The sequence below is a fragment of the Nothoprocta perdicaria genome, unplaced genomic scaffold (assembly GCF_003342845.1).
Source record: "Nothoprocta perdicaria isolate Ctin4 unplaced genomic scaffold, notPer1 scaffold_123, whole genome shotgun sequence".
Classification (NCBI taxonomy): domain Eukaryota; kingdom Metazoa; phylum Chordata; class Aves; order Tinamiformes; family Tinamidae; genus Nothoprocta; species Nothoprocta perdicaria.
The window spans coordinates 1,887,036-1,911,691 of NW_020454350.1; the positions used below are offsets into that span (position 1 = coordinate 1,887,036).

A 24,656-nucleotide genomic window follows, 5' to 3' on the forward strand; every position below is an offset into this window, starting at 1 on the left:
TTTAAATTTAAATCCGAGTTTCTGAACTAGACAATCAAAGTCTGTGTTGTAGCCACGACTCTACTACCGATTTGGCCTGTGAAGAAAGCATTTAACTGCTGACACGCACTCCGCCTGACTTCGGCGTCGGCCTTTGAGGGGGAAATGCTTAGGAGTGTTTGGGCTCTTGCTGTACCCTGAGCGCTCTGCTTTTGGTATTAAAAGCTAATTCTGTACATAGCTTCCATCACACAGCATTCTGTTCCGCATACCGAGAGCCCAGCACGTGCCGGGACGGGACAGCTGGTTGTCTTCCCGCCGGCCCTGCGAGCCAGCCAGAGCCTAGGGGGCATTTCTGCGGCGCGGATTGCCCCAGCCAAACTGCAGGGCCTCGAGGAGACACGAGAGGGCTGTTGAAGCTCCGAGATGGCTATTGAAGCTTCGGGATGCTTTTAAGTACACTGAGTTTGCTTTGGCGTTTGAATTCGGTCAGCTTCTGGGATAGAAATTGGGCGGGGGAGTGACTTTAAGAGTACAGTGTTTTGCACCTTTCCCAGGGGAAAGAAAAGGTTTGAGAGGTTTAGCTGGTGAGGAGGAGCCGTGGCCTGTTCTGTTCCCAGGTATTTATTGAAATGCGATCCAGAATGTACAAGGAAATGTGTTCGCACTTCTCTCCTGACTTGGCRTATAATAACACTTACTGCTTACTCTAGGTATGTGGAGATTAAGTTGATGACATTTTATTACCTAAAAAGCCCTTCTTTTTTTTTCTCTTTGTAAGTGGACTGCCCAAGTCTTAGAGCATCCACTGATGTCTCATGAAGAAAATTTATGAAGTTTGGGTAAGAGGAGGGAGCATAAATTCTTAAGAAACCATTTTATTCATCTATACTTCCAGTGTCTCTGTTCTTTCTGGCACATTGCTGAATGTCTTTGAAGAGAACAGCTATTCTTGCTCCCTGTTCCTAACTTCAGACTCTCATTGTCTATTACTGGACTTCTTCTCAGTGCATCACCAACAAAAACAATGTAATTCAGGGTTAGGACTAAGATTTTAGCTACTAAGACTTTTTTTTTCCTTTTTTAGYTCCAATATAAATATAACCTAAAAGTAAAACTTAGAGTAAAATAAGTTTGTGTTTGCTCATCCCTGTACACAAAGAATAGATGAAGAGAAATACTTACTTTCTATTTATGGAAAAAAAAATAAGCTGATCTTAAACCAAGAATCAATTTGTATGGCGAAGGTACTTTTTTCAGTGTAATATTTGTGTGTATGTGTGTTGATATGATGCAAATGGCAGGAGGGGGAAGAGGAGAGGCCATACACTAAGAGTCTGCAGCCTTTAAAATGGAGGCCCCCAAGGGGCGTCCTCCGAAAGGAGGCGCTTTGCAACGCTGCTCGTCACGAAGCCCGGATCTGGTTGTGACCACTAAGTGATGAGCGTGCTGCCCTGCAACGTAATACCCTCCTGGAAATCATGGAGTAAGTTTTGACTGCAAAGCCTCAGTGAAAGAAACTAGTGGATTTTGTTGACCTGGGTGTGCGAGCGTGCGCTTGCGGAGCCGGCTCGCGGCTGCGCAGGGAGCTCCTGGTTTCCTTTTCCTTTCTTTCCCGCCATGCTGAAGCTGTGTGTCCGAGCACACCGTAGTAGCCAACACGGCTCAATTTTTCCGTTTGAGTTTAAGGGCATGCTGACCCTGTCATGACCTTAGTAGCTTCCTAGGATTTTCAAATTAAGCGGGGAAGCGGTGACATTTAAAAGTAAAGTTCAGAGGCTATTTTCAATGCAAATCCACCTGTTAATTGGATTTCTTCTTCTGTGATATGAGAGTTCTGTATTTTTTGTTCTTTCTGCAGGTTGGAAGCTGCCTTAAAATCAGTCTTGCTTTTGAAAGTGTTTTCTGAGGCCATACATATCAGTTCTCTTTCGCTTACTCAGGGATTTTTATTCCTTTCGTTAAATGTCAAATAACAAAGATATTTTTGTATTATTTAGAAACTTACAGACCTCTGAGATATGTATGTGTACATTTGGTTTTGGAGTGCAGTCTGTAGTATGGTGTCAAACTATTCCATTTAAGAATATCATAGTACTTGAGATTGTCTGTAATTAGTTTCACAGTCGATTAATTTCCGTTGTTTTCTGAGTTCCTTATAAATATGTGAGACCTTCTTAGAGTTTTTGTAGCTGTTTTCACTCGGTAATGTTTGAAATGTGCCTAGTTTGTGATAGGAGTTCAGTCAGATCTCAAGATCCTAGAATAAAGGATGTAAAAGGGAAGATCATAGATCTGCACTTATTCTGTATTCAGAGGGCATGTCATTGGGTGAAAGAAAGGCATACACTCCTCAGCTCCTCCTATGTTATTATTTCATTTGGACCATTTTAATTTCATCAGAATAAATTAAATGAAAATGCCTTATACTCTCCATAGAGGCATCTTTGACCTTGTGAAGAAGAGAAAGTCTGATCTATCTTGCTTCTCTGTGGAGGGGAAAAAAAGGGGAAGCGAAATGACAAAAAAAAAATCACTTTTCTGTTTTTTTTTTTTTTAATAAACCAGGTAAAGTATCCCAGCAGACATATGAARGTGTTTTCCTTCCATATAAAAAGTCTTTATTTGAATAGTTCATAAAAATACAATTTGTCCTCAATAGCAGGCAGCATAACCAATGGAAATAATGGAAATATAAAAGGTATTTTAGCCCTATTTTTTTTTAAGTTCTTAAAACATGGCTCTTCCAGTATTGAAGGAAACTTTGTATACATCAAAGTCTTGTCATTGGCTTTGCGATCATTATTTTATCAACTTCAGGGAAATTAAATGAACTTTGAAAGAAAATTCAAGCATTTTTTCTCTTTCATCAACTTTTTTTTTTTAATTGTACTCTGAAGAGACCATCTGATTTTTCTGTCCATCTTTCTTRGAAAATTTTATGAAACAGTTGACCGAACCTTTTCACATGGTTGCTCAAGGCAGATTTCATGTTGTTATATGCCGAACACCAACAGATTGCTTTTAGCACGCTCAGTGTATTTAAGATTATTTATCCTCGCAAGAAGATCTTTGTCACTAGTGTCTGTATTGGGCAAAGAAAACCCTAAACCCGTTCTGCATTAGCCAGATGCAGGTGCCTGGGCCAGGTCTGGCCGGCTGCAGGGGCCACTTTCTCTTTGGTCCAAGGCTGCTTTTTATTGGGGAGCATCTTCCCGCCGACTCCCGCTGTGTGGGACAGCCCTGTGGAAGGGCTGCTGGCCCAGCTGCTGCTGGGGACAGCTCTTCTCAGAGCTCACTTCTGTTTATTTGCAGAGTTTGGTCACTGGGAAATGACAGCTCGTGTAGCTCTGCTGCTGGTGCTTGGGTAACTGAGSAGGAGCGTCAGAGAGAGGCACCAGGGCCAGTCTGAGCGTCCCGGAGCTCTGGTCGCTTCACCCGTTTCGGTCGCGTACAGCARCTTCTCATAAATTTTATTCTCACCATCTTTACTGCAAAGAATATGCTAAAAAACTTTCAAATGTCATTAAAATGCAGTGCACTTTCAGTGATCTATTATCTTCCTTCAAGGCAGTGCAAACGTATAAGGAAGGAAGGGTTTTGCGTGTGTTTTGGATATAACTAAAGCTGACTGCATAATTCTTGCTGGTATGATAGATTTTTTTTTTGTTTCGGGGTGTGTGTGTGTTAGTTTACATCTATTTATTTACTTGGTTTTGAAACTTGCATCATCATGAAGTTTTACTTTTTTATTTTTTAAAACTATTGATTTGCAGGGACTGTTGCCAGTTTCGCTGTTTGTAACAGATATTCCTGGTAGCCAGGGGCTTTCTGCTCTCCCAGAGACCGGCACAGCCAGTGCAGTGGGAAGATGCCTGTGGGCAGCTGTGGGAAGACCTTCACCAGGGGCCGCCTGGCTGCTCCTGCAAGTGAGATTTGAGAAACTCGTGCATTTTCCGTGGTCGAGCAGTTTGCCATGCAAACCTGGAGGGGTTTTTTTTCCCAATTTTTTAAACATATGTTGAAAAATGGGTTTTGYTTCCTGAGCAGACCTTGCATCATTCAGAATCCTTGGCATGATGATTGGGTAGCTCCAAGTTGTGGATGAGAATCATGGAATACTGTTACCTTTATAATCTATATTAGATCTCTGGGTTTTTTTTTTGTGGGGCTTTTTGGGTTTTTTTTTTTTTTTCTGGAAAGAATCCTAAATGAAGAAACTCTTAGATTATCTTTTAGTTTCTTTGATTTTGCAGCCTTATAAATAAAGTGGGTCAGTTGCATTCCTGGCGTCAGTCATAGCCCTATTAAACCAGAGAAGTTGCACCCATTCTGATGCAAGTAGAGAACTGGGCTTTGATTAAAATATTTGGAACTATGTAAACTATGTAACAGCTGTCATAAAGCARCCTGAAAGTCAGGTTTGTTTCTGAAGGAGAGCAAACTGATCTAAAGCCTCTTCTCTCATTAACAGGGTAGTGCCAGCGCTGTTTAATGGATACAGGAGAGGGCAGGATGGAGGGAAGAATTTCCAAGTGGCATTCTTGAAGGAAATTGTCAGGAAATAATAATAAAATAAATAAAGCTTTTTACAACTTTGAAACACCAATAACTTTAAAAACCACATCCATATACAGTGTTAAATTACTTTTTTTTTTTTTTTTTTAAATTCCATTTTCTTCAGTATAAGCTACACATTTTAGGAGAGTTCAAGAATTGGAGTTAATGGATTTAATTAATTACTTAAACTTAGGATTTAAAGGATTTAATGCTTTTCAGACATAACTCAGAAACAAACTTGAAAAGAGCACACGTACATTTAAGAAGTTGCTGATGAGCTGGGTGGCTTGTCTGCTACTAGAGTATGGAAAAGCCCCTGGCCTGGGCTCAGCAGCGTGTTCACATACGTATTACTGAAGCTATGTCACAACACCTGCAAACGTGTATGTATTTATTTTCTCTAAGAAACTTAACAAAAGCAGTTAGTTGCTGTGACCCAGGACTGTAACTTTCTAACTGTTTCTTCCTTCATTTTGTGCGTAAGGGCTCAGGATCTTTATGTTTCTTCCCACTAAGGAATGGATTCCTCTTATTAGGCATTAAACACTGCTGCTTCTCTCAGCCTGACAAGGAGATACTTATCTTAGTGTGCATGCCCTGATTTCAAAAGCAGAATTGTAATGTAAGCTTTAATTACTTTTCCCCTAGTAAAAAAAAAAAAATATATAAATTTATAAGCGTARTTCTAACTCATTATTCCTAAATGTATCTTTGTATTAAAACAATAAAAATAAAGGAGAGCAATAGCAATTAGTTTATTTTAAAATGCATACTATGTCAAAGAAAATTTTTGGAGCTTATTTGGCTTATATAAAAACATGGAAAGTAGGTTTGAAATTTATTGGATGGATCAGTGTCAGAATAGAAGATGTGTCAAAAATATTCAACTTTTTTTCACATAGAAATGGATTTTGCACATAGTCTGCCTAAATACCTTTGCATACTAGCCCCCTTCAGTGTTAATCTTGTTGAAAACTTGGCAAACTGAAATGAAAACAGCGTGATTTGAAATTTTAACCTATTGTCTGAGCATGATGATACTAATACAATGCCACATTTGCCTCATTTTTGCAATGAAAATCTACTTGGAGAATCCACACGAACCATTCAGATGATTTAAGCCTATCTTGTAAAATTGCTGGTGCAGTTAAGAAACTTCTCCGAGTCTTACGCAAGCGCTGGGTAGGCTCATGGGTTCTGTCTTTAGCCATGGCCTATCTTCCTGCATTAAAATTGCACTGTGAATAGTAGGTCTTCAAACCGATTTGCGTTCTACTGCTTCATGTCCAGAAATTACAAGGACAGTGCTAGATTTACATTTCATTGTGTTTACCATCTTGTAGTAAAATGTTTACCATATTTCCATTTGTTATTCATTCTGTTTCATAATGCTCTCCTTTCCTTTCAACTTTCACTATTTGAAACCAATTGGAAATAGCTGAAGATGGAATTGGACCATTAGAAGTCTGATCGCCTACTAAGCAAGACTTTGCTGAGCAGCACCAGCAAAGGATGAGTTCTGTTACCACTGAAGTTACTTAAATCCAAAATACTAGCATCTGTTTTCTTCAGAGCTTTTAATTTATTTTTTATGCAATTAAACTGTCCCTGCTTGAGCAGAGGGGTTGGACTAGATGATCTCTAAAGGTCCCTTCCAACCTCAACCATTCTGTGATTCTGTGTAAACACAAGCAGTTTTGTTGCATAGCTAACCATCTGAGCCCAATATTGAGTGTTCAGCTCTTTGCCTAGGGTAGACATGAGAATAGTAGGTGCTGAGAAGAAGTAAATATGATGTCTGTTTCTAAGGAGGATGGCAAATCAGAACCTTATCTTAACCCCATGACAATCCAGTGAGAAATCCCTGCCCCCTCAAATCTCTTTTTTTAGATTTTAATGTGAAGAATTTCCTTTAAAATAGTTATCTTGAATGCCAGGATGTGAAACAATAGATTTTACCTTTTCAGTTTATGGGTTTCTGGCACAGATAAAAGGCTGGACAGAACAGAATGCAGATTCATTAAAAAGCAATTTCTAACTCCACAGTTGCAATATATAAAAACTGTATGCATTAATGACTAGACCTTCCTGTAATGTATTTATTTGTGACTAATGAAGGGTATGGTATGAAAATTGGAGATAAGTAATATTCATGTATTCAACACTTGAATTTGAGTGTTCAGTGTTTTGTATACTGAGAAAGTTATTTTAGAAATCTTAGTGCCTTATTGCTTGAAACAAGTAATTATTTTTTTCCTGTTTTTTTTTTTTTTTCCCCCATCCTCACCCACCCATCAGTCCCCAAAGCAGTGCGGTAATCTCGGTTAAGCAGACTCCTACACACAGCTGCATTAAGCCAAATACTGGTTTGCTCAGAAACATTGAGGAATGTAATGTTAGTGAAGATATTACCTTAATCATTGCTTAGGAGAAAAAAAAAAGAGAGATCATCTGACATTCCTGTTTTACTTTGCATGATCTCAATCTAGTTTCTGAGTTTAATAGTTCATGCCCTCCTGTTTCCCTTCTGATTTCTGCAGAAAGGCACCTCTGTGTGTTAGAATGAGTTTGGTGTTCCAGTACAACCACCTGGAAGTTTTTAATGACTAAAAGGCAATGCAGTTTTCTAGAGAAGAGAATTTGGCAGAAATGCGTTTAGGCCACAGCTAGAGTAAAGCTCTCCTCAAATCCAAAGGCCCAAACAGGCCCTGCTTATACTAACGTRCAATGGGAGCGCTGAGGAGCGGGGCACGCTGCTCGTGACATGCTCTAACTAAACCGGGACTAAAAGCAGGCTGACACCATTCAGGGGGCATTTCATTTCAGCTAGCACATATACCCTATTTAAAACAAACAAACAAAACAACTTGGCAAGGCCTGTTGGAGTATCTTGATGGACCAAGGCCTAAGTGAGCTTTGAGGATGAGAGCTGAGATCTCCGCCCTTCATTGCATGGTGGAGCTATGATATGAAAATAGAATTAATTTTGCTGGCTTCAGTAGCTTGTAAAAAGAGATTGAAGGATTTTTTTGTTCTTCAGGAAAAATCTGAGAAGGACAAGAGGAGAAGAGTTTCTTTTAGAACCTTTTTTTTCTACTGAAATTCTTGAGTTTTCCATTGCTTTATTTGGACTTGGCTTACGAATCTGAAGTTTTTTGTAACAAGGAGTCTGACTGAGAGCCATACTACAATACAACTTCAACTGAGTTATTCCTTCAGACCTCTTAATAACTTTTATTTCAGTTTTATCTCCAAGTTTAGATGTTAGCTAGCTCATGCTGTACCTCACTGAATAGGAGGCACCATGTACCGAGTATTTTATCAGTCCCTTAAGGGTTGAGAGTGTTTATGTAAAAGTTACTTCCTCAAACTGCATTCTTCTCTCCTTATAACCAGCAGACACACAACCAAAATGCTGGTAGCTTTTCCATCTTTCTCTTGCATTTGTCTGGTAACTCTGTTACTTGTTGCACAGTATACAGGTCTTCATGTTATAATAACCTGGCAAAAATTTTCAGTGGTCTTGGGCAGTATTTTGAAAAGTAATCGATGTTACAGTTGGTATTCTGATTTATACCAGTGATCACTGTTGAATACGCTACATTTATGGCTGCTTCAGTCTGTGTCAGTGTTCTGTAAGGATTATTTTTTGCTACCCTCTTCAGAGTGCCTTTTATTTTAGGTGATCTAGAGACAGTTCACTGAAGTCTTCTGTTGAATCTACCATAGCAGTGTCTGATTTTAAACTTGTCCTAATGAATGTATAACCAAAATCCTGTTCTTTAAAAACCTATAGTCGACACAGGTTGTATATGCACATGTACAAAAGCATGGATACAAGGGAAGATGTTYTGCCAATGTTTGTCCTGCTGGACAGGACCTTTTGAGATTAAGTGAATTTTTTAACTGTTTATTTTCAAAATGTTACCTCACTCGTATTCAGTAATAGGTATGTCTCTGTACTGCTTCACTTGGCTAAATGCAATCACGTTCTTCAGGGTAGGCAGTTTATCTTAAAAGACTATGAGATGAATCTGGTGTCTGTACTGAGTGGAGTGCATAAGTCAAAGCTTATGGTACTTCATTTCTTAGAAAGGCATTCCTTTCACTTACACTGTTATCCTAATCCCCTGTTATTAAGAAACAGAAAAAAAAAAGTGCTTCCCCATGGTGAAATGAAAGAAGGTAGTGTTTGAATGCACTCGGCCTGTCTTGGAATTAATGCTCAGAAGCAGCGGGAGGGGGGTGTATTTAATGAATTGTGGGAACACTTATATTGTGGAGCTCACTCACTTGCACACATGGGGTTTTACAGTGTGATCCYGTAGCGTCTACCTAATAAAGTTTTGAAGAAAAAGAAAAGCTGGTCTGAATGTTTCACTCTTTTCTACAAACCACAGTGTGTATGAACATCAGTCAACCAACTCCAAGTAGTCTTGGTTAAACTTACTATAATTATAATAATAATAAATAAATTATATTGAATGACTTTTAAAAAAAGGGGTCAGGAATCTTTGTGTTCACAAAAACTGCATAATATTCACTTTAGTCTTTCGCTATTTTTAGAAATTATTCATAATAATAAAATAGAATTCCAATTTAGTTTCAAGTTTTATGCATAGTAATCCCATGTGTTACCATCTCTGAGCTGTTGCTTTTGATTTTCAAAGCAACTCAATATGTAAGACAAAACTTTCCTTTTTAAAGAAAGGTTAATAGGTTAGGTTAAAATAACCCAATATAAAATAAGAAAAAAATGCTGTAATTTTTTTTTCCATTCCCATGTAGAATCACTTTTAAAGCTCTAGTCTTTAAGTGATTTTTTTTTTCAGAAGCCAGCTTTTGTTGTAGCTGTAAATTTGAAATGTAAGGGTCATTAATTGAACCAGGTAAGCCTTTCTCAGAGCAAAAGCATTCACATGGTCTTGCACAAGTAGACATTGCTGCACACTCACGTATATTTTGTTTCTGCTGGAAACAAAACTGGAAAAAAAAATCTTTCACTGCTATAAATTACACAGCAAAATCCTTGACTAACAGCAGCCCGCCTTAGGTGCCTCTTACCAGTGTTAGGAGACAAGTCCTTCAGTCCTTCCTCCACTTTCCCCCAGCAAGTCAAAATTTGCAAACATTATGAGGGCATCATAACTTCTCACTTGTGGTATCAAATTGTTTGACAAAAAGAGAAGCAGATTTGGACTGATTATAAACATCACTCTTCTTAAAGTAAATAGGACTGATGCATTTCCTGGAGGTTGCAGGTACTAAAACCATACCTTTCAGATACTGCCCTTCAAAAGACRGCCATATTGCTTGAAATAGTTAACAAAGGAAATAGTTTTAAGTGTGTTTTCCCAAAACCAAGAATCTATTTGCACATGCCTGCAAAAAATAACATTCCAAAAAATTCTGAAAGAATTTGATTTTCTCAAATATTTGCTTAGTAGTTTGGCTTCAGTAACAAAATGTGGCAAAAAGCACAAGTTTAACCTTCGATTGCGGGGAACTTGGAAATGAAAGTGATGTGCTGGAATGAGAAGAGAATCAAAAAGTAGAGTCAGCATCCCCCTGGGTACAGTTGTCCTGTCTAGGAATGTTCTTTGGGGACGGAAAGTCTCATCTCACCAGCCTTGTCCCCTTTCCTATGCACTCATGGTCTCCTCCTCAGCCTTTCTCAGGCTATGTTCATCCCGTTCCTTAACGCTTCTCCTGTTGCAATGCTTAAATGAGCTGATGTTAAGCTTTGTTTCTATTATCCTGAGTAAGGAAATAACAGGTCCCGTGTTCTGGATCTGATCCTGACTTCACCTCCTTGGAGCAGCTTGGATACCCTAGTAAATTATCCTACCTCTCCCTAAGAAACCTTTATTTCTTAATGCGATGTCTGCAGTTTCAGGTGCCTGTTGCCCAATATCCCCCTTCTGTCTCATCAACTCCACTTTATCTTCAAAATGACTGTTTTCATTTTATTTTCAAAGTGATGGTTTCTGTTTTGTTCTCTTTCACATTAAAAATGCTGGCAGTCTCCCAGGCATCCAAAGGGATAGAAGGCACGGTGTAGTAAATCAAAATAATTGAGCCTGAAAAGCAAAACTGTGCGACTCAGTTGGAAGATTCATTGTACTCAGGCTTCCTCTGCTGATAATTGCTGTTCCATTTTGAAAAACCTCTGTGCACCTGTGGGTCGGTCTGGGGTGTCCTGACGCCCCGAGCCCCTTCCCAAGCTCCCGCCCGGAGGCTGGAGGTGTCCGGGCACGACCTGCCTTGGGCACCAGCCCCCTCAGGGAGTTTAGAGCAACAGGGAGCCCCTCTTGGGCTTTGCAAATAAGCTGTAATCCAGATATTGAGGCTTCCCCTGACTGGCAGCTATCACTGCATGTTACCCTGGGACGATATCCTGCAGCACCCGGGGGGGCTCATTTGGATAATGGCTTCTCTCTTGAYGGTCATCTGTAATCGAGGTGGATTTTATCCATCCTGTTCCTACCTTTTTATGCTTTAAAAAAAGCACTATATTATCACTAGTGTGCATTTCCTTCTTTTGGCTAATGCTATATTTTATCAAGTAATGCTAATTCTTTAGTGCAGCACATCAAAACAACTTCGAAGAGCAGAAAATGCTGTGAGCTACAGGAAAGACTGAGTGATTATCTCAGCAGCAGCTTTTAAGCTGTCTGTGCTTTCCCTCTATATCTAGCTGTGCATTTGCAGGCTTCTTGCTCCCAAAACCTTTCCTTGAGATTTCTTTATTTTAATTATTTGTCAAACAATATGTACTTTAAATATTAGGTTTACTGTATGTTTATTATTTATTATAGATATGTTTTAAAAGTTGGCTTCATCTTAATTTCATCTGACCTTTATGAGGTGATGGACAAGTCAAAGCTCCTGATAAACTGACTAGTGGGAAACCTTTGCCAAATTAAAYAAACATTAATTCAGTGCAGCTTTCCAATAAAACCTTCAATGTTTTGTACCTTTCAAGCCTATCTGTTGTTGCCTTTTTCTCAAATTTCTTTACAATAAGCTGTTTCTGTCATCACTCCACTTATGGTGTTATTTTTAAGAAACGGGGGTTTGACAGGCCACAAATAGCCCCCATTTAACTCTCATTTACTAATTCGCTGTAATGTTGAATTAGGCATTCTACAGGCTTGGATCTGAAAGACAATGATATTATCTTTCCTGTAGCAGCCAAGAGACAAGATAAAGAAAGAGTGACTTTTCATCTCCTAGAAATGAGCTCTCAAGGTCTAAACACGACTGTCATCATTTTCCTCCCTGCAAGGCAAGCGTGGGGCAGGGACCCCTCGGCAGCCGGCGGCGGGCGCGTGATCGCRAGGAGCAGCTGGCGCTGCCGAAGCTGTTAGCTCAGCTGACAGCCTGATAGATGAGGAGTGCCCACAGAAAGGCAGCTTCCYGGGAGCCCAGCTAATTGCTCTGGTTGTGGCGCCCGCTCCCTCGCTGCTCTTTTCCCCGAGTACTCAAGGGTAAGCAAGCTGTACGTGTTGGTGAAACCCTTCGGGCCCCGGCGTGCAGGCGGCTGCTGCGTAGGCTTAGGCTAGAGCCTGAGCATGTAGGACTCGTGTACCCGAAAGCCTTAGTGAGATGTCCGGCGGGAAGCAGAGTCCAGTTGTTCTTTTTGCTGGTTACTGGGCTTGTTAGGAGTACAGGGCTGGAAATGAATTGTTCGTAYGAGGAGAGGCTGAGTGAGCTGGGCCTGTTTTCTCTGGAGAAGGGAAGGCTGAAAGGGGATATGATTAATGTGTATAAGCTCAGGAAGGGAGAATGCAGGGAGGAAGGGGACAGGCTGTTTTCATTGGTGGCCAGCGATAGGACAAGGGGTAATGGCCATAAGCTGAAACACAGAAAGTTCCATCTCCAGGTGAGGAGGAACTTCTTTCCTGTGAGGGTGACAGAGCAGTGGAACAGGCTGCCCAGGGAGGYTGTGGAGTCTCCTTCTCTGGAGGTCTTCAAAACCCGCCTGGATGCCGCCCTGTGCCACATGCTCTAGGTGTGCCTGCTTGAGCAGGAAGGTTGGACTAGATGATCTCTAGAGGTCCCTTCCAACCTTGAATATTCTGTGATTCTGTGATTCTGTTCTGAAGAACAGCAGAAAGATTAACAAAGTCAGCTTTCTTGTGGAACAAGCGTTTCTCCTYCTGTGCCCTGCCACCATAACCTGTCTCCACCTGAAGCATCCTATCTGACCTCAGTCCTCCCCATCACTATGTCCAGTTCTACCCTTTGAGCCCCTGATTCTCACCTGGCCTTCCTCCTCTCCGCAGCTGAGCACATGCTCTGCCTTTTCCTTGAAGTAGGTATGTGCCAAATGATGGGCTGCTGAGGGGCAGACCCACCTTCAGGAGCTGACCAGTCTTGTCCCAGCTACTCCTGCTCTGGCACTGCAGCCCTTCTCCCCGCTCAAGGACTCCTGCTTTGATCTCTTTCTTGTCCACATGCTGATTTTCAACAAGCTTTATGTCTTTCAGGTTCATAACTGCAGACCACCACACAATGTGGCCATACAAGCCTTGTTTCTGTAGGCCAAAATGCAGACTTCACCCATGTGATCTTTTCCTCCTGCATGTATAAGGTTGAAATTGAACGTGAGATTTAAATTTTGTGATTTAATTTTTTGTGAACATTAGTTTTAAAGCATGGTCTAGTTTTTTTTTTTTTAAAGTACCTCTTTTAGAAGGATGAAGTCAAATTCAAAGAACCTGTTAAAATGCTTTCAAGATACTTTCAAGTTTTACTGTCTGATTTTTACAATTCAGTTTATGGCCCAATTAAGGTCAATAGCAGGAACTTCTGGATGAATACAGTTCTGAACCACAAAGATATTTGAGCTGTTGGGCTGTGTCTAAACTTACATATGTGCATAAAGTCTATAAAAATATGCATTCATTTGTCTCTCCTTCAACACATATTCCTCTCCCAGACTATTGCAGTTGTAAATGTAAATGTTACAGACAATATTAACAATATGAATATTTTTCATTTTTTWAAAAAATTATTTATTTTCATCATCCTAACRATTTTACTTCTGAGATTTTTCTCTAGTGGGAAGGAGACAGATGTCAGCTATCTTGTCTGACTGTGTTTGGCTAAGACATTGCTTAAAATGGACAAGCTGAAATCCGTAGCTARGAACATAAGAAACGAAGGACAAAGCAAAAGGACCCGAACAGCCAAAAGGCAACAAGCATGCTGTGGTAGCTATGCCTGTAGACTTGTTCTTTAGAGGCATTCTATTCTGGAATAAAATCATTCTTATCTTGGAAAAAAATGTTCTATTTCRTTTTTTGGAATACTGATCTGGAATCAAACACCCACCTACCTGTTCCATTCCAGCTTGAATTATTCCATTCCAACTGCAATTACTAGTTGTCTATAACTGGATCTGTTTTACTTGGTCTCCACACAATTTTTGTTCAGCAGGGGAGCCATGCAGCCCATCTAATCAAATCACTAGGGAAAACAGATCACTTTCAAAAGCCTCAGTATWGTTGAAAATAGTTAAATACGGAAAAAGCTTTCTTATTCAGTCTGGTTATGTTGGCAAAGATTGTGAAGCCTTAGGAGAAAAAATACTTCTTTTTCCTTGGTCTGTCATGTTTGTGCCTGCTTATTTTATTGACAGCCCACCATGCCAGAAGAAGGAAATGATCAAGTGGGTTAAGAGACGTGACATTAGATTTATTGTGTGTGAGTGGTTTACATCATGTTTAAGTAATATTGCATGACAKACTCTTCTGTTACCAGGCACTTAATGAATTTGGGCAAGAGTTAACAAAAGTTAGTAACCAACTTGTAAAAGAACAGCATATCAACCGTATTTGTTGCTATAAATCAAATTAAGAATTTTTTTATGAGACAATCTGCATGTAATCAACAGGAAAAAGTGCAGCCATCTCGCTGAATAAGGATATTGTGCCTGCTCCAATTCAATTTTCTGACTCATGAGCAGAAAGCACAATCACTGGAGTACTGTTCATAAATACACTGAAATGGGATATTATCACTATATGACCTCAGAGGATTTGATGGATGCAAGGTATTTTTGAGAAAATGCCATGTACTGACGAGCCTAGGGTTGTGCTTATCTTTTTCAAGAATGCTGTCCAAACTCATATTTTCGAGGTGAAGGAATTGCTTGGAAAAAAAATGTCGGCTAAAAGCATGCATCTTTGAAAGATTTTTGCAAAATAATGGACTATAATTATGTTTTCAAGCTAGATTTTAGTCAAATGCGTACTATGCAAATGCATCTTATCGTGTTTCATGTACAAGCTGAAGTTAGAATTGCATCCTTTTTTGTGTATTGTAGAGCAAATAAGATATATCTGACAACAAGTCTGCTGACCCCACAGGGACTTTTCTACGGAGACAATGTGCCCTTGTCATTCATGGYTGTTGGTATGTTACTGCCTCTACCCGTGGGCACTGACTTCCTCCAGTCTTGACCTAGTCCACCACAAAAATAACTTTCTGCCTGCCTCTCTTACGGCCTACGAACACTTTTCTGCTCCAGAAAGCCATAGCCTAAATACTATATCCTGAGAAACCTCACATGTCCATTGACGTAGTTTGATACAGCATGGGCAAACAATGTTTTCCCTCAGAAGCTGCTATAATTGCAAGTCATGATGAGCCACAACCAGACTTATTTGGGTGGTTTAAATTCTAAATGAGTCCCATTCCTGCTTAAGGTAAAGAACTAGGGTTTCTATAAACTGAGAAGTTGGGAAGAAGTCCTTAGCTGGGAGCGTTGTAGCACTGGCCGTAAATAAATAAAGGACTGAGGCCAGCTGAAAATGGCCTAGTGCTTTTAAAATGTGAGAAAAAAAATCAGACATCACTCTATCAGATGTTATTAGTTATACTAGAAATTGGCTGCATCGCCATTACTTTTCAGGCTAATCTATTAAGATGTTATATCTAAAATGAGATTTTTACATGACAGATATATCTCACAAAATGCAATGTTTGTTTATGTGTCAAGTCCTATCAACCTAAGTGGTTAAAACTACTTGAATTGAAATGTTATCGCAAGTAGTACAGTGGAGGAGACATTGCTAATTATTCATAATTCAAAGCTGTAACATGTCTGAACACACTGCTTTCAGCAAGAAGTTAATTAACAGTTTGGTGTGGACTGTGTAGAATGGTATCAACAGTAAGCATGCAAGTTTGCATCTGAAGGCATTTATAGAGGTTTGCTTTTTKTAAAGATTCATTAGTCTGACCTGAGAGACAGTCAGGTAGCTGACACTCTATGCATGGAAATAGCTGGAGATGGATGATACTTTGGCCAGAAAATATCCTTAATATTTTCTTCTAGGCATTACAGTCYGAAGCGTTTAGAACTAAATCAAGGGTACATTTGTTTTAAGTATTCTGCAGAACAAAAGAGAACATATTAATATTGATATAAGGGTTGAAGATAGGAATTATTTTTTCAGTATCAACAGGTGCATTTTTTTCTCTCTTCCTCTGTACCTTGCAATTTGGCAAAATTTCAGAAGCAGACTGCTTAGTTTTTTGTAAACACTTCACCTATCATAAATACTATCAAAGAGTATCATACATGCTTCTAATTTTTGGTKATTCATAGCTCACTTCTTTTCTACCTTTCAATAGCAATATATCTCTATTTCACATGAAACTATAGGGGTAAGGACAACACAGGCAGAACAGAGTGGAAAAGGCAACTCTGATTTCTCATTTAGAGGCTGTATAATGTGTCCAATTAAATTAAAATTCTTTGAAAATATTTGCTGTAACATCAAGATCCCATTTCTGAACTCTACTTAGTCTGTACTGGGTTGAGATCTGGACTGGATGCTTAACACAGTGAAAGACGTGAGGCAGGATAGTGCCTCAATTTTTTATTGTCATTAGTGGAACGAGGACAACCAGCTACAACACTATTTTTTCAATAGAGATGTTACTCCATGTCTCCTGAAGTGTAACTTTTTTTTTTTTCTTCTCTGTAGGTATGCCCTCTCTCCTCGTATTAGGATCAGAAGAATAGCTGTTGTAGGTTAAAGCAATTACTCTTTCTATTTTAGTATCTTGTCTCCAGCAGTGAGGAGCCCTCTAGATTGCTGCTTCAAAGGAAGCTGCACGAAACTATAGTGAGCAGATGCTGAATAAATTGACAAGAAGAAATTTCTTCCCTCTGACAACCACTAAAATACTGATATGTGCTCAGATGAAAGAGGGCATGTGTCCTTCCCAGTCATTTTTTCCCATTTCTGGTGATCTTGTACAATCAATCAGTTTCTGAACCCCCTTTGCCTCTTTCTGACAAGGATAACCAATGTTTTACTAAATAATTCAAAATGTTCCCCTTTCAACTACACGCGGATTTTTATGAAGCCTTAGAGTAACAGAATACTTTTTTTTCCAGAAGGAAAATACCTTGTATGACATTTTCATCACCTCCACTAGGAAGTTAACTAATAGAACTTCTGGCCTGCTACTTGACACTGTGGATATACAGACAACAAAACTCTGAGATGGAGAGACATGATTATCTAAAAYAGTTTATTAACAAAGTGGTATGCAGTTATAATTTACCTCTTATGTTGTTTTATATATATATATGCACTATTTCATGTTGCAGTATTACATTATTGGATTAAAATGAGCTATTAAATACATATTGTGTGTGCATAACCAGTATCTTTTTAATTACTGAACTATTGTTTTTAAGTCCTGTTCCTCTGACAGCAGTCAGTGCCTATGTAGTTCTGTTAATCCTCACACACATTTTTAAGCAGCAGCAGTGCTGTATCCAACTGTATATGCATGTACTAAGAAGGGTGCTTGCACATAAATCCTTTCCACAGGTGACCTAGGATCAGGTCAGATCTACTTATTAGTTAAGGACAGCAGCTTATGTGTCAGAGATCCATGGACACTGCTGGCCTGAACCAGCACAGGAGGGTGCTAAGGGCAGGACTGGCTAGGAAAGCTGTAATGGTTGAGATCTTCCACAGAGCAGACAGTAATGTTCYTTCAAACGACAGGCAGAATAGAAAAGTCTTACACATTGTGCTTTTTAATGTGTGGCTTATGTGTGACTTTCAGCACCATAGCAGAAAAACAGGAACTGACTAAACAGTTAAAGGCAAGATCTGTTACCAGGAAAACTGCTTTGAGAAAAGCATGTGGGAATTTGGGGAGCAGTGGAGTGATTTTCCAGTTTGATTCTAATTTCKGTCTGACAGGCTTGAGTCCTCCAGCTCTTTGCACTAAGCAGTGGCTAAGAACAGGTACATTTTAATATGAATAATCAATCTGTGTGATTAATAGATCTGTGTGAAGAAGGATAGCTATATAAAAATAGAAGGTAGATGTGGCAKGCCTAGTAGTAGTGAGATTATTGCACCAATATAGTTTTGAAAATACTGCTGAAGTTGTGTAAGTTATTGCCATTTTTAACATGATTTTGTGGTTCCACCATCTCGCCCTGATCASAACCACACTGGAAGTAAAGATGACTACAGACACGTTGCTGAGGCAYATAGATGTCCCTTACCCTAAGTGCCGTTATCCACAAGGCTCCTTCCTTAGGACTGAAAAACCTTGTTCCTGTCTTGTTCCCAACTCTGCTCCCACTGCTGCACAGACTAGCATGGATGTTGCCAGCTTCYTGCTCCTGGCAAATGAGCCTTGCCCTTCAGGAGCATCACTTTGTTAGCTTCATCCTGGATGCAGGAACAAGCAACGGCAAGGACACGGTGCTGATCCTTGGGAAGCAGACACTCACACTGGCAGGGAAGTGCAGAGGAGCACATCAGAGGTACGTGTCCTACTGCCACTGCCTACCAGATATTGATACCAAGGGGTGAGAATTTGGGAGGCGGAGATGAATCCTGGGCAGACACCAACACTTGTAACAATTTTTAATGCTGAAGTTATGGCAGGTGAACTATGATATCTAGTCTTCAAATATTCCTGATATCTTGTGATAAATGTAGGCTTCCATAAAAATGAAATAAGATTCAAGCTTCAAACTTTAAAATGTGTTTCAGAAGACCATTTGTTTTTAGAGTGTGCTTTTATAGCTTTGGTTATAAAAGTTACAAAACTTTTGGCACCATCAAGTGGTAGAACGGTGTACTGCTTAGGTGGCACAACAGTCATGGCAATGATTTAAAACAAAAACAAAAAAGAAAAACAAAAACAACAACAAAAAAGTATGTATAGTTCCATATGCTCCATATTACAAATATGCTTTAAGAACTAATGCCAGTTCTGTTTACTCAGTTTTGAATATGTTTCCCTGAGGTTATTTGAATAAATTTCTGAGTTTTTTTCTCATGAAAAGCATCCGATTTAAATGCTTGTATTTCTAGCAAATCTAACTTGGTCAAGCTGAAATATGTCATAGCACTCACTATGAAGAATCGATATTTTTCAGTCTAAAATACTGAGATTTATGTTTTTAAATGAAATGAACATGGCAATAACATTCATTTCAGGATAAAAGATGGTATATAGACTTTCCTATTATTCTGCGTTCTTTGTGATGCCTTAAAAATGCAAGATCYGTAAAAGAGGATCAGAACTAGTAATCTGCATGATCATTGCTCTTGCTTGGCTTTTCCCTAGTGAAATGYGCTTGAATGAGGAAAGCTCTGTTCCTGCTTACCCATGGAAAAGGGAGCTTGCAAAGGAGATAATCATAAGCAGACAAAGCAAGTAGAAATGGAATATGGGATTCAAGACAATRTAATTAATTTGGCTCAGAAACTGTAACAGCAGCACAGTTGCTCGCTAGGCCAAACCCAGTTCTGCAATCTGAAGAGATTTTTAAATTATGCAGTAATCATGCATCACTTCAATTAGCACCAGACTAGCTACAGACAGCAATTAATGTATGCATAACTTGATTAAAGAAATAATTGACCTACCTGTGGGGTAAAATGATCTATAATTATCCTGGCTGTTTGTTACATAAATGTTTGTAATTTTACCAGTGTGTGCTTATCAAATACGAATAGAAAAGACCTTTTGGGCAAGAGAAAAGAAAGAAAAAAGAAACTCGCTTCCATTAAGATATTCTTTTTACTATTTAGAAATGCAGTCTAGTGACTTTACTGGAGGAGATGACACAAGCGATGCGAAGGAAGAGGCAGAGAGACGGAAAGATCTCTCGGAAGGAAATGCAAATACTTTGTGCCTGGCAGGAATTAGAAGAGCAACAAACCAACCTGAGTAACAGTGAATGGGAAATCCTCATAGCACAGTCAGAGGTATTTGCGCTGTTATCACTGAATAACTCAAAGCATTTGTTTTGATTGACTCCTCATGTTTATCTGAGAAGAAATACCTGACACAGAAAACATTTATACACTTTGCTGACGATGGAGTTTGGCTTATCAGATCAGAAAAGAATTACTGTGACAGTTTAGATTCCTGTTCTTTAAATCTACTCCTCAGAGGAAAWCTTAAATCTCTACTCTTTGTTGGAAATCGGTGCCAACTAAGTCTAGGATTCTGGTAATGTGAGGCAGAGAGTGTATGCAAACTCCTGTAAGCTCTTTGGAAGCTACAGAGCTCAGTATCTTACTAAGTCCATAACTTATAACATAATGCTCTCCATATATCCCCTGCAGTTTCAAAGAGAGGCAGGAAAAATTGGAAGGATCTTGAGTGACAACTTGATCAAAAGTTAAGAAATTACATGCAAAAAAAACAAAACAAAAAAAAAAAAAGTCAACTGAAAGTTGTCCTTTTAAGTAACTGATGCACTTGACTACAATAGATCAGTGTCAGGAAAGGAAAATCTGTTCAGAGAGACACATGCAAAGTTAGGCTGAAGATGGAGAATGCTATAGAAAAGACAGGGAGAGGACTTTCATTAATCTGGTGGCAAAGACCAGGACTATAGCCCAACATTAATATAATAGTATGTGCTTGATGTCATACAAGTTTATAAGACAAAACCTTCTTGCTTTTYCTTTTTGGTAAATCATGAAGTGAAAACTGTTTTAATATGTATATAKTCTTTTTTCTTTGGATAGCAAATGCAGTTGCAATAGAATTAAAGCCCAAGATAGCTTCTTATTAAACAGATAAAATCCAGAGTAGTATAAAATAAAGGAGCAAAAATGCAAATAAACCTATGATTAATTAAGTTGTCAGTCCCTTTGTTCATTAGAAAGGTTGACGCTTCTAAAAATAGGTAGAGGTACACAAAAACCCTCTCTCAATTTGCCTTGGTGTCAGATGCTGGAATCTTGAATAGCAATGCAAAGGATGTAATCCATAATAAAAGGTACTTTGTAATGACTAATTAAGACCACAGCCTGCAAGGGTATCTCTTTTAGAAGTATTATAGAATAAAGCAGTAGATATATTTCAAAGAACACTGGGACAAAGACAAGAACAGTATCTTTTGCTGAATTTTATTATTAATAAATACATACGTTATAGAACTGATTTTAGGATAGCATTGGACTAAGCTCAGGCTGTGCAKTCTTTCAGGCAAAGGTCAGATTTACCTCATTCTGCCAGATGGAACAGTTCTGATATGTGTGTAAYTTTCAAGGTCTTCAGAAAGGATATATAAAAAATGATCCTTTGTATAATTCTTTTGTGGGGTTCATTCCCTTGTASAGGCCTCAGACACTTGTCGTAACGGAATGACTGGTGGTCGTGTGCGCTGCCACCCTCCACAATTCAGCGCTTAATGGAGACGAGCGCGCGTTGCAGCAGGCCTGGCTGTCGGCAGGGGACGGACCTGGGACGAGGCAGCAGCTCTCCTCACACAGAGGTGGGCGAGCTCCACGCACCCCAGACACGTCCAAAAGAGGAGCCAAGGCRCCAGGGTGACACTCGGAGGTGTCCTGCCCCTGAGCTCGCGTTACTTTACTCGCACCTTACTCGCTGGTGCTCTCCGTGYGCTGCGGCCTGCGGCCATGTGAGCTGCAGCATGGGCTGACCGCGCCAAAAGACAAGCTGCTTTTCATGTCTGCKTTGGAAACCTCTTGCGAGCAGAATAGTGGCATGTGGCATTTCAGGCCAGCAGGAGGACTGTGTTTCGAAGACCACACATCCCTCTGCTTGAACCGCGCTAGTCTTGTAGCCCCATGAATTTGGGATTTTCAGTGCCAAGGGAGCATGTGGTGGTGTCACCTCCTAGTGCCCCACGGGGAAGAAAAAAAAATGGTTTAACAAGTAAGCTGATCACTTTAAGAGAAGCTGAAAAGCCCGCAGACATGCCAAAAAGGAAGACGTGGTTTGTGATTTCAGTTATATTTACTTATTAGGTCAAAACATAGCACCATTGGAGCTTTATTCTGTTTTTAGATGCTCATGATTAAGTGAAAGATGGAATCAGAGCATAGAACAGATTTTCAATATGCRAACTACCTTTTATACTAGAGTACTGGCATCCTGAATTAGTGGTGTGGTTTACAGGTATCTGGAAAATAAGCTGTCGTGCTGGTGTTATTTTCTGTAAGCTAAAACAATATGCAGAAAAACAAACAGCAGCAGAGCTGAAACTTTCAGAAAAGAGACGACAGCGTCTGAGATTGCCGATGGCTATGCATGACATGGAAGGGAAATTTTCTTAAAGCTCAGTAATGGTGCAAGTGCAGATAACACCCAAAACCTGGTGATTTGGTTTATGGGAGCTGGGATACCTGAGGCCATGGGATTTTTCTATTTTCCGCCATCAGTTACCACTMTTAGGGTTGCCGAATTCACTCTGACCATTAAGCTTAACCATTTGACTCCACTCTTTGAAGGCRTGCTGAGGAGCCTGGTGGGTTGCTGGCAGTTCTGGTGACCTTCCTCCCTCGCAGGGGASTTCTCTCTGGTCAAGACAGGCATCAGAATAGAAGAGGTTGTCCAAGGTGCTTCTTTTCTTTAATAGATCAATACATGGGCTCATTTAATTAACAAGTGATGGACCTGCATTGATTAYTTTTTAAAAATAACTCAGGAAGGTTAGTGGGTTTTTTGGTTTTTTTTTAAGATCAAAAATGGTACTACCCTATTTTGATGACTATGATTTTTTTAAGAAGAATCAATAAGTGTTTTGCATAAGCTGCAAAATTTAAAAAAATCTTCTAGTGTTTAGTGAAATATGATTCGTATGTTTGCATCATGATTATAAGTGAATCTTTAAGCCAGAACATAGAATAGAGATTATATTTGATCTTTATCTTTCATCAGTTATAGTTCTGTTATTTGTTAAAGAATTCCATTTTGGTTCGGTGATCTAGAAGATAAACAGGAATATTTGCAGGCTGTTTCGCTCCCTCACAGTCATGGGATTACTTCACTCTGGGAATGCAGGATTTTAGCCACAGAAATGGGCAGGAAATACATTAAAACAGCAATAATAATAAATGTGTAATAAATGTGTTAGGTCTTCCATCAGTATCAAGAGCTTTTCAAAGCGGGAACTTCTCTCAGAGGTTGATTTAAAGTGCTTCCCAACCATAGCCTCTGCACCAGTTTCTCAGTAAACGATGAACGCTTGATGAATAAGAGATGAACATAGATGAACAATTTCCAAACCAATAAAGAGTCTAAACAACCTCAATCATGAATTCTATTTCTCAGCTTCATGTGGAAAATAAATTGCTTGGGTTAGCTACTTACTCTTCGGATATAAAGAGAACATTTTAAGAATATACAAGTAACTGCATGAGTTAAGTTTGTGTTAAATTGCATTGGATCTCTCATGATCGTTTCATTTGTGTCTGAGATTGGGTTTGTACCACTAAATTTGAATTCTGTTATAATACAGAGTTACCAACTAGACTTTCTTAATAAAACATTATTTTGTAGTATTCTTCAAAACTGAGTTTATTTGACAGCAAGGTTGATGTGACAGCAAAATAATTGGACAGCGAGGTAGACTGAAAACTGGCTGAACTTCCAGGGTCAGAGGTCTGCGGTCAGTGGCACAAGGTCTTATATTGGAGGCCAGTCACTCGTAGTGTACCCCAATGGTCAATATGGGCACTTTCATTAATGACCTGGATGAAGGGTCCATGTGGACCCTCAGCAACTTTGCTGATGATACAAAACTGGGAGCAGGGGCTGATGCACTGGAGGGCTGTGCTGTCACTCAGAGGGACCTCACCAGGCTGGAGAGATGTGCAGAGAGGAACCTCACAAAGCTCAACCAAGACAAATGCAGCGTCCTGCCCCCAGGGAGGAATAAACCCATCCAGAAGTACAGGGCAAGAGCTGACCTGCTGGAAAGCAGCTCCATGGAGAAGGACCTGGGAGTCTTCATGGGCAACAAGTTGGACATGAGTCAGTGCTATGCAGTTGAGGTCAAGAAGGTCAATGGTATCCTGGGACTCATTGGGAAAAGTGTGAGCAGGTTGAGGGAGGAGATTCCTCCCCTACACAGCCTYAGGGAGGCCGCGCCTAGAGTACAGTGTCCAGTTCTGGGCTCCAGAGTACAAGAKGGACATGGAGCTCCTGGACAGAGTCCAACGTAGGGCTACAAAGATGATTAAGGGACTTGAGCAACTGTCACAGGAGCAGAGGATGAGAGAGCTGGAATTATGCAGCCTGGAGAGAAGAAAGACTGGAGTGGGGAATCTTATCAATGTGTATAAATATCTGACACAGTGAGTAAAGAAAATAGAGAAAGACTGTCAGTGGTGCCCAGTGATAGGACAAGAGGTAATTGAAATATAGAACGTTCTACTTAAGAAACACCATTATTATTATTATTATCATTATTATTATTATTATTATTATTATTATTATTATTCACTATAAGAGTAATTGGGCAATAGACTGGGTTTCCAGGGAGGTTGTGGAACCTCTGTCTCTGGAGATATGTAAAACTCAACTGAATACTGTTCGGGAAACCTATTCCATCTTGGCGTTTTTTAATACACTTATCTTGAGGATAGTTTTCTTTATTCCTGATAGAAACAGATTAAGGTAATGATCACTTTGAAAGGGAAGTTTAGACTGAATCATATCAATGACAAAATGTAGATTTTACTGATGATTTAATGATTTAATGTTTTAAAATTCCCTTGAATTTTAAGGGAATTCCCCTGAATCCCTTTAGTGTTTTACAAATATCACAGTGTAGCATTCTTTTCTTTTTC

General features: G+C 39.5%; 1 long non-coding RNA gene across 1 annotated transcript; it reads left to right on the top strand.

The window, feature by feature from the left end:
- Positions 1-16,536: 16,536 nt before the first annotated feature.
- On the top strand, positions 16,537-17,065 carry LOC112960375. Its single transcript, XR_003251744.1, has 2 exons — positions 16,537-16,584; positions 16,958-17,065. It is a non-coding gene; the product is annotated as an uncharacterized LOC112960375 (long non-coding RNA).
- The last annotated feature ends 7,591 nt before the right edge of the window (positions 17,066-24,656 follow it).